Below are 11,983 nucleotides of genomic sequence, written 5' to 3' on the forward strand. Positions count from 1 at the left end.
TGCCACGTCAGTAGCGTGACTCAGCGACATAGAAGGTTAGCCAATGGCCATGCACCACCGCTGGACAGATCACCTTGGGGATAGAGCTGTACACGAACTGAGTTAGCTCGGTTAACTCCCTTGACTTGACTCGAAAAAGATCAATTCAACTCGGTTTGAGACTGAGTTCGAGTCAGAGTTGATTTTTGGAGCTCAAAAAACTTTCAAGCCGAGTTCAAGCTTGTCCGAGCTCGAATCAAACCTCAACTCGAATCGAACTTAGACCAAATCAGTTCGATGACTCGGTTATTTTGATATTGACATTGCTCACCAAGTGTTTAATGAAATGACTCAACCAAGTGTTATTTTGGGTGCATACATTCTTCATAGGATCAGGCGGTGGCAAGGAAGGTATGATATGAAACAAATCACTACAAAAAAAAATAAAAAATCTTTACACGATAAAACTACCCTCGTATTTTGATTTTGATGTTGTGCCTATCGAGTGTTTGATGAAATACACATAAATTGCTACTGTTGTTTTGCATACTATGAAAAATTAAAGGTGCACTCCATGTGTTTAGGAAAATGTCACACGGGCTTGATCTGGCCCGACCAGTTGACCGAATCGAGTTGAGCTGGCCATTCAGGCTCGAGGACTGAGTTGAGCCGAGTTCAAGCTAGGGTCAGCTATTGGCTGAGCCGAGTCGATTTGTGCCAAGCTCGACTTGATTCGACTCGTGTACAAATCTACCTAGGGATATGTGTTACCCATACAACAGTCACACAAAGCCCGATCACACTACTAGGGCCATACATATAGGGTGCAGAGGTCTATAAATACCCCGACCTCACCTTCATTTTAGGAAATGTTCCCATTTCAACTAGATGGCAAAGCTCTGCTTTCCACAATGCCAAAACAGTGAAAAAAGGACAGTTGAAAACCGTCTCAAATCATAATAAACAAAAGTTTTAAACCGTCGCATGGGCCATCATATTTTGCTACGTCGTATTAGTTAATGGATGGTTATGGACCGTCTTTGATTTTAGACGGTTAAAGACCGTCTAAAATACTGATGGTCTGTGACCGTCGTTAGTATGCATTTTAATATTTTAGAAAATTATAGACAACCTAAAGCAGTCAAAAAATTTCTTGCATTTAAAATTTCAAAAAATAAAAATAAAAATCAGCAGCAATTTTCTTTTTGTGTTTCTTTCATGTGATAAAATAATATTCAACCAACAAAACATGCTTATAATTCAGAATTAAGAATAATTGTTAAGCTTAAATAGAAACTTCATTTGCTTCTTCTTTTTTCTTCTAAAAAGTAAGCATACCTTCTTAAAATAAAACTGATTGCAAGCAAATAATAGAAGTGGACAAGGAAATAATATAGAAAAGTGTTCCAATTCAAGTTACTAGAAACTATAACAAAAATTAAAGCTTTGTAAAAAGGGCATGTGTTAAAGGGATACCTCCTCGATTCCCATGCATATGAGTGCAATGATGATGAGAACAAGAATTACAGCATAAGGGTCCATAAATACAACAATATTGTCCTGCAAAGAAATAGGATAGTATTGATGTTAACTGTAGTATTAGATGTTAATGCACTTGATCAAATTGAACCATTAATGCATTTGATCAGATTACACACAAAGTTCAGATTAGAGTTGCAGTTTAGCAAAGGTTTGCGCTACCATACATGGATGATAAGGAAGCTTAGAAGAGCTCAAAAACTAATCAAGCCCTTTTATTTTCCTTTATAACAGAATATGTACAATCTTATTAAAACTAATTAATGAATTAAAAGAGGGTTTGAAAAATAAAAAAAAAAACAGTATTCATTTAACGAGATGGCTTTCACGGTCTACAAACTTCTAGTATAATGACATTATAAAATCTAGTAGCATAAAACAAAAGGCCATTAAATTCATGGATTATATGGTCTACGTGAATTTGCAACCATGAAGCATTTATACAATTTCAGAAATTTATTTTCACGATATTGGCAAACTATTTTTAGTTTCAAGTGTTTAACCAAATCAACTTTTAGCATTTCCATAACAACTTCAATAATCCATTATACACTTATAAATCCATAACAACTTCAATAATCCATTATACACCTATAAATCACTAGCCACATTTGTCTTATTCCCAACCTCATGTATCAAGACCAGCACACAATGCCTTTGGTACAAGCAAGGTTCTCTAACAAAGCTAGCTGCTTAACAACCTTCTACAAAATAATCTCCTATTTATAATGTTGCATTTAGTGCCAGAATAAAATGTATAGACAAGCTTCTCAACTTGGTGTAAGTCAACTCACCTTTGTTTAATGCCAACAAAGATGCATTTAACAAGCCCAAATATGCATGTTCAGATTTTCACCATAGACAAAAAGTCATAGGAACAAATCCAATATTTTCCCACCTTTGGATGACAAAAATAGACCTCTATTTTCTATTTTGTGGCCAACCTAAGTGTTAAATAAGTTAATCTTATTTTCCTGTTAAATAAGATGAACTTTCACAATTCAATTTAATCAATGCATCCAAATGCAACCTCAGTGTTTTGGGGCGTCATGGAAAATGGAAACCTATATCAAGCATATATACTAGCATTTTTCGGCTTTTCACACCCCAAATCGCAAGTGAGACACTTGAGGCCTCATGTAGCCACTGTAAATTCAAAGCAGGTAAATATTCCCTTGTACAAGAAAATAACACAAGTAGATTGAAGCATGGGTGGAAATCAAGCACACTGTTGGTAAGGCTCTAGATATAAGGTAATATCACATGTCGTGTCCACGAAGAAACGAACAGCCCTGATGACACCTGCCAAGTGAAAGTGGCGTAGCCCACATTCTACTATTTTATTAGAACATCTCACCCAATCATTAATCAAAAACCTAATTGAAGGAATAGAGTGAAAATTATCCAATTTGGTAGACCTGTGATTTCGGTTGTTTTTTAGGGTGTGTTTGGTTACATCTAATATCATGAAATTTCATTGTCTTTTGCACAAATATTTAGATTGATTAATCATAAATATAATAAAATTTCATGATATTTTCCCTGCAACCAAACACAATTTTAGGTACAGTATCATGTTTAATCCTTGCACACATTGCAAAAGAAATGAGGTAAAAATGTACAACCTAACATTGGTTTTTTCTTAAAATTTCAATCTCCAAAATAATCTCAAAACAATCCAACATGGTTGGGTCTGTCCATGTTGGATTGTTTTGAGATTAGTATACCTGATGTTAGGTCTACTTTCGGCTATCATCAAAGTTATTTGTGGGCCCCACCAAAATGGATGGCTTGGATAGAACATGTGCATCATTGTAAGCTACACCAATGGGTCCCAAATCACAAAAAGGAGTCGTCAAATAGGATGGACAACATGAATATACAATACAAGCATTAAGGTGGATTTACCCTATGGACAAATGGTTGGATCATCAAGGACCTCATCCATCAGGTGAGCCATCCATCAGTGGGTCCCTTTACATCATCATGATTATGTCTAAAGGATAAAACTAAATTTCAAAAGAGAAGGGAAAGGTACTCACCTAGAGATGGTTTGGTTGAGTTGATCTACCTCTTGATGGCTTGGATCTTGTGATGAAGCTCCACCTCTCTCTCTCTCTCTCAAACTGGTTTTGATTAGAGGTGGAGAGAGAAAAAGGAAATTGAGAGAGGGAATGTGCATGAGTTTTGATTATTGAGGGTTGGAAGACTTTGGCACCCCCACCCATCTTCGGCTAGGAACGTGCATGAGTTTTGAGTGGCCATCGTGATGTATGGGTCATATCTACACCGTCAATCCATTTTTTCATATCATTTTATTGAATAAGACTAAAAATGAGGTGGATCTAAGGCTCAAGTGGACTACACAATTGGGATTAAGACTCAAGTGGACTACATAATCGGGATTAAACTCTTACCGTTGAAAACTTCTTAGGGCCCACGGAAGTTTTGGATGGAGCTGATATTTATGTTTTCTCTTCATACGAGTCTATGTAACTTTATGAATACATTAGATGGAAAATAAATGTTCACAACCCCAAGTGTAGGGTCGCGATGTAGTAATAACTCGATGAAACCGAGGTTAAATCCACAGGGACTAAACTTGTACGTATTCTAAAAAGAATTAGAACTAGAACTAGAAGAAGATCTAAAACTGAATTATGTAATAAAAGAGAGTAGTTGTGAATGGGATTGATTAAAACTTGTGAATTTAAATATAGGAACTAGGGTGCCAAGGATCCACTTGAAGCTATCAGGATACGACCTTGCTTGATTCAAAGAACACAATTGGAATTGGAGTCCTATCCAATCCAATTGGAACATAAAGCAATTAAATTAAATATGAACTTTCATTAACCTAATTCCCAATGGAGGAGAATTATGATGATTGGTCCATTACCTTAGCATGCCCAGGAGACGATGGTGAATAATAGGATTTACCAATCTCACAATCTCAAAACAGGAAAAGAAGATATCCAAAGCTATCATAACATCTATTGTAATTTGAGTCACAATAAATCATAGAAAACTGAAAATATTCCTTTAATATCAAACTATAAATCAATGCAGTTCATCAAGAATAAGAATCAAAGCAAGAAAATCATCTAAACACGCTACAAGCTTCACCTCTTAGCCCTAGCTAAGAGATTTAGCCAACCATAAACATGATTGGATCTAAAACCTTAAAAGAAATCATTAAAAATAAATAACAAATGAAGAAAAACTCTTGGGAGGATGCTCCACCCTTTGGCTCTACTCCTTGAAACCCTTGATATCCTTAAAACTTCTTGGGAAACCCATATTTATAGCCTTGTCCGTCTAATTTCGCAAAACCATCTCAAATTTATGCAGTCCACATAAAATCTGTGTAACGCTTCGATGTCATCGAAAAATGTATCCAATTTGTCCAACAACTAAATTCAATTTTTATGTAATTCTTTGATATCATCTAGCAGTGTTTGATGTCATCGAAGACTAGCTTCGATATCATCTAACAGCCTTCGATGGCATGGAGGCTCAGATTCTGCGAATTTTTGCACTCAGAATCTGTTGAAGGAGGTGCTTTAGAGAAATGATTCCCTCAGTCAATATCAGCTACTAAGGTATTTTTTCTCAGGGCATTCACTATGTCTCGAATCATATATTTATTAGAATTCTCAAAGTGTGCTAAGCAAACTTCTAAAGAGTCAAGACATTCAATTGAAAGGGGCACATTCTCCACATTGAGATCTGTGATGATATGCCCAATCACCACTGAGTATGTCTCATCTTGACCTGAGTACACATGTTTAAAATCAGCAGGTAATGGTTTCAAGTCAAGCTTCGGTGCCTTAAGACTAGACGGTAGAGGCACTACATTGGTTCAGGGCAATTTCTCAATTTATGGCCTCCTCTGATTAATTTTAAGTACTGGTACACCATTAAACATGACATCCATCTCCCTAATCGTGTCATCATCCAAATCAGGGGAGTGGGCCAAGCACATCTCTAGAGGATCAAAGTATAGATTCAGGGTTGTTCAATCTTCCACGAAAGAGTCGGTCATGTTAATGTCGTGAATATCGTCAACATCTTCTAACTGCTTACTCATGTTGAAAAAGATATTGAGCTCCAATGTCATATTTTTAAAAAATAAACTCATAACTTCATTCCTACAATTAATAATGGCATTTGATGTAGCAAGGAGAGGACAACCAAGGATGACAAGGATCTGAGTGCTCATATCTATGATGGGTTAGGTATCCAGGATGACAAAATCTATCAGATAGTAGAATTTGTCAACCTGGACCAACACATCCTCGATTATCACTCTCGGTACACGGACCGAATGATCAACAAGTTGTAATATGGTCCGGGTGGGTTTTAATTCACCTAGACCCAATTGTTCGTATACCGAGAAATGAATCAAATTAATGCTTGCTCCCAAGTCAAGAAATGCGTGCTCTATCTGGTGATTCCCAATTATACAGGTGATAGTTGGGCTACTAGGATCTTTATATTTTTGTGGCACATCTTTCTTGAGGATGACACTCACCTTTTCGGTCGGAAAAATTCTCTGTTGAATAGTCTGTCGTCTCTTGGTTGTATATAAATCTTTTAAAATTTTAGTATAAGTGGGGATTTGTTTCACAACGTACAGTAGAGGGATGTTGATTTTCAATTACTTCAACACCTCTAGCATATCCTGTGAGTTAGCTAGAGGTTTTGGTGCAATCAACCGTTGAGGGAATCGCGCAATCGGCTTACTCACTTTTTCCAGTTCTTCCTCATGCGGGCATTGCTAGGTCCATCATTCTCAGTTCCTTTTGGGTCTTTAGGCTTTTTTAGCCCTCGCCAGAATAGTTTTGTCAATAATCTTCCCAATCCTAAGAGTGGTGATAGACTTAGCCTGCTCTATTTGACCTGAAGAGCTTGGGTCACTTATTTCATATTGTGGTTTAGGATTGGGGAGAGGCTGGGCTGGAAGAGTCCCTTTATCTCTAAATGTTAAGTGTGACTCAATTCGTTGAATGGCCTTAGTAAGGTCTTGAAAGGCTTGTAATGTGCCTTGATTGAAAAGCTCTTGGTTTTGGATGTGTTTTAAAACCGGATCCTATTGAGGCCTTTTTTTTAAAATTTAAGAGTTGAGTCAAGGCCTCTTAAGGGTTAGCCGTTTGTCCATTCCACCAACTAAAATTTGGATGGTTCTTCTAACTTGAGTTATATGTATTTGAGGTGGGTCCACTGATAGGTCTTTAGTAGTTGTTTACGACATTCAATTGTTCATTCAATATTTCTTGAAAAGCAGGTATCGTTGGACAATTTTTAATTGTATGTACGTTGCAAGCACAAATACCGCAAACAACTTCCTTAACCTTATCCTTCTTAAGTTTCATGGCCTCAATTTTCCTTATGAGATTGGCCACTTTAGCATTTTTATTATCTTACTCTTTCAAAATATATATTCCGCCCCTCTCCTTTTGATGAGTAAGCTCAGAAGTGGTGCTAGGTCTTGGGGAGATGTCCCATGGTTGTGCATTTTCAGTAAGTTTGTCAAAGTAATCTCACACATCATCAACATTTTTGTTTATGAATTCTCCATTGCACATCATCTCGACTAATTGGCGCATGGAAGATGTTAGTCCATCGTAAAAGAAATTTATTTTGTATCATGTTTCAAAGTCATGTTATTGGCATGAACTGACAAGATCCTTGAACCGCTCCAACATTGGAAGAATGTCTCATCTTCCTTTTGGTGAAGTTCATGATCAACTTCCTGATGGTGTTCGTCTTATGGTATAGGAAGAATTTCTTTATGAACTCCCTTGTCATGTCATTCCATCTGCCAATAGATTGTAGTCGTAGTGAATGTAACCAAGTCTTAGCTTTTTCTTTTAAGGAGAAGGGAAAGAGTTTTAGCCTAATCGTGTCCTCAGACACATTGGGAAAGTGTAAAGTGGCTATTATCTCATCAAACTCTTTTATGTGTAGATATAGACTTTCATATTCAAGTCCATGGAACTTCAGAAGGAGTTGGATCACCCCATGTTTAATGTTCATATTTCCTATGCAGGAAGGTGTACTTACCTCTCCGGTTGTAAATAATCTCGTAGAGTACGAGGCGGGGGTGCATGATGCACCTTGTTTTCATCTTGAACTTCCTCAACTAGAGGTTGAGGTTGATTTGCAGTCATAACTTCAATTAATTCAGATGATCTTAACTGGTGTCTAACCCGGTGATGGATAAGCAACCCTTCGACTAATCCTCCTTCACTTAAGTGACGGCGGGTGTTGTCACGAACCCCCTTGGGCATGAAATACTCTCAACCCTCAAATAATTAGACAACTAAACCTAAAAAAGAAAACCAGAAAAGATAAAATAAATAAGAGATCTAGAAAAGAGAAGAGAGATTGGAAAGAAGTTACCCAATTAAGGTTGCTATGTTAGGATCCTATAAAACAGAAAATAATATTAGTTTTTAAAACCAATTTCAGGAAAAATCCTACCCTAAAAGCATAGCATAAAAATAAACCCTAATCCTAACTTAATTCTAATACCAATTAATCTCATAAAACCATAGCCATAGTCCCCTGCAATGGTGTTAAAAACTTGTTCACAACCCCAAGTGTAGGGTCACGATGTAGTAATAACTCGGTGAAACCGATGTCAAATCCACAGGGACTAAACTTATACGTATTCTTAAAAGAATTAGAACTAGAACTAGAAGAAGATATAAATCTGAATTTTGGAATAAAGGAGAATAATTATGAATGGGATTGATTAAAACTTGTGAATTTAAAGATGATAACTAGGGTGCCAAAGATCCACTTATAGTTATCAGGATGCTACCTTGCTTGATTTAAAGAACACAATTGGAATTGGAGTCCTATCCTATCCAATTGGAAGATAAAGCAATTAAATTAAATCTGAACTTTCATTGACCTAATTCTCAATGGAGGAGAATTATGATGATTGGAAGGGATTCCATCACCCTACCATGCCCATGAGGCGATGGTGAATAACAGGATTTACTAATCTCACAATCTCAAAACAGGAAAAAAAGATATCCAAAGCTATCACGACATCTATTGTAACTTGAGTCACAATAAATCATAGAAAATAGAAAATATTTCTTTAATATCAAACTAGAAATCAATGATGTTCATCAAGAACAAAAGTCAAATTAAGAAAATCATCCAAACATGCTATGAGCTTCACCTCTTAGCCCTAGCTAAGAGACTTAGCCAACCATAGACATGATTGGATTTAAAATCATGAAAGAAAGCATTAAAAATAAATAAAGAATGATGAAATACTCTTAGGAGGCTACTCCACCCTTTGGCTCTACTCCATGAAACCCTGAATATCCTCAGAACTCTTTGGGAAACCCATATTTATAGCCTTGTCCGTCTAATTTCGAAAAACCGTCTTAAATTTATGCAGTCCGCATAAAATCTGCATAACGCTTAGATGTCATCGAAAAATGTATCTAATTTGTCCAGTAACTAAATTTAATTTTTATATAATTCTTCGATGTCATCTAGCATTGTTCGATGTTATTGAAGACTGGCTTCGATGTCATCTAACAGCCTTCGATGACATGGCAGCTTAGATTCTGTGAATTTCTGCACTTCGTATTTCTAACTTTCTTCTTTCTCCACTTGGTTTTCTTGAATCTTGGGGTCTTTAAATCTTCAATCTTGGTCTTCTAAGATTCATCCTTTGCCTTGGTGATTCTTGACCATCAAATCCATGCTTTTAACACTCTTTTCAATCCAAGCTCTTAGACTCACCTTGCAATACAAACATGTATAAAATATACCCATTAAGTATTATCATGTTCATAAAACTAAGAAATAAATAGGGATAATTTTGCAATATTTGACACTCAACAATAAACACGACGGTGGGCCCTATAAAAGTTTCAACGGTAAGAATCGTTATCACCATTGCTTCTTATGGTGTGGTCCACTTGAGCCTTGGATCTGCCTCATTTTTTGTTTTGTACCCTAAAATTAAATGAAAAAAAATGGATGGACGGTGTGGAAAAGACCCATACATCACGTTAGCCACTCAAAGATATGGTGTCATTGCTATCTAGATACAGCCAGGTAGGATGCAATTTACGTCCTTTCGAATTCCGCCCGCTAAAAAGGGGGAGCGGATTAGTTGGAAGCATATTTCCCGTGAAAGCCTTTCGCATGAAGTTCCTATGCTGGAAACCTAGGTCGGGCCCATCACGATGTTTGGGAGAAATCTTCCCCTTCCATCCATTTTGTGAGCTAATTTTGGGACTTAAGGAAAAAAAATAAAAAGGATCCAAGATTCAAGTGGGCCACACTAAAGGAAAAGGTGGGTAGGGAAATTCCTACCATGGAAACCTCCCTGGGGTCAAAAGTAATATTTACATGCGATCTACACCGTTCACAACATCACTCCTACTGAGATGAACTAAAAACACAAATATTATCTTGATTCAAAACTTATGTGGCCCCATGAATATTTAAATTGTGGACATTCAATCCTCACATTTTCGACACACTTGTGTATTGGATCCAGCTCATTTTTTTCCCCATGTCCTAACATGATTTCAAAAAATGAATGGATGGGGGTGGATTTCTCACAAACATCACAGTGGACCCCATCTAGGTTCTAGCACAATAACTTCATGCGAAAGGCTTTGGCAAGAAATTCGAGAAACGGATCGGCTACTAACCCTCTAGCCAATGGCTAGTGGTCGATGCTCTGTGAGCCCTACCATGATATGTGTGTTTCATTCATGTCGTCCACTCATTCTTTCATATCATTTTATGGTATGAGCCCAAAAATGAGGTTGATCCAAATCTCAAGTGGACCGCATAGTGTTGATTAAACACCCACCATTTAAAACTTCTCGGGGGCCACAAAAGTTTTGGATCAAGCTGATATATATTTTTTCGCTTCATCTAATTTTGTATGACCTAATCAATAGGTTAGATGTCAAATAACCATTACAGTGGGCCCTAGGAGGTTTTTAATGGTGGACGTTCAATCAAAGCTGTTTTTTCACGGTGTGGTCCACCTGTTTCATGGTGTGGTCCACCTGAGATTTAGATCTACCTCATTTTTGAGATCACACCCTAAAATTATCTTTCAAAATGGATGGACAACAGGGATAAAACATACATCATGGTGGGTCCACATAGCATCGACCAGTGGAGGTGGGAGTCGGACTAAATTGGGTCCAACTCGACTCGATCCGATTTTTTTAAGTACCTGACCCGAACTCAATCCGATTCGGGATGGAGTCCAGCAGGGCTGATTCGATACGATCTGATTCCTTGCTTGCCTAACCCGAACCGATTCTGACTCAGTCAAGGAAACCGTGTCGGATCAGGTTGGGTATGGTTTGGATCGAGTCTTCTGTTTTATTTTTTTATTTTTTTGAAAATTTAAAAAAATATATATATATGAAAAAATTGTAAAAAAAAAAAAGAAAAAGAAATTAAGGGTAACTTTCCTAAGTTATTAAATAACTAATTTTACATATATTTAAAATATATTTGAGAGAAATAAAATCAATTAAAAGCAATTAAAATATATTTACATACATTCAATTAAATAACAAGTGCTTGAATCTTTATTGTTCAACATCCAAGAGAGGGAATGTAGGGCAGAGAGAGAGAGAGAGAGAGAGAGAGAGAGAGAGAGAGAGAGAGAGAGTAGCCTAGATTTGGATTGAGATGGGTTGATATACAAGAAGCATGATCGAGCTCGAAAATAAACAGAAAAAAAAATGGAACTTGAAAAGGCCAAGCTATATGTCCTAGAGGGGGGGTGAATAGGACAGTGCCAAATTAAAACTTATAACAGCGGAATTAAAATGAATATGATAGCCAAAGTAAATCACAATGCAGTAAATTAAAATAACCTCAAAATTCAGATCTTGAGAGGTTGATACAAACGTTATTCTAAGGACAACCTTACACCAAAAAAAGAGTTTATGGTATGACAACCTTATTCCTAGAAAGATCTTTGTATCAAGTCTCAAACCGAAGAGGAATACAATAATAAATATAAACTGAATTGAAATAACTTATAATTAAAAACGTATTGTTCTAGGGACAGCCATACACCATAAAAATGGCAGGGCAACCTTGTTGGAACAACTTTCAAATGAAATTGAAAATCAAGCGATAAAGGAATAGCAGAAAATAAATTCTAAGCTATTACAACATTCTCACAAAGCTTGAATTAAATAATTACAACATTCACCACCATACATACATCCCACAAAAGAATAATTAAAAATTAGAAGAATAAATCAATCAAACACAAGGGATTATAGTGGTTCGCCTGAGTGTTCACCAACTGTTAAACAACAGCCACACAAAAAGCTACTCCACTCTTAATATCCTCACACAGGGGATATTAGCGTTCACTAAAAATAGGTTTTCCCAGGTTCACCCAAAACCCTTACAATTGTGTCTTTGTATGTGGGCTTAC

This window comes from Magnolia sinica, chromosome 3 (genome assembly GCF_029962835.1).
Source record: "Magnolia sinica isolate HGM2019 chromosome 3, MsV1, whole genome shotgun sequence".
Classification (NCBI taxonomy): Eukaryota; Viridiplantae; Streptophyta; class Magnoliopsida; order Magnoliales; family Magnoliaceae; genus Magnolia; species Magnolia sinica.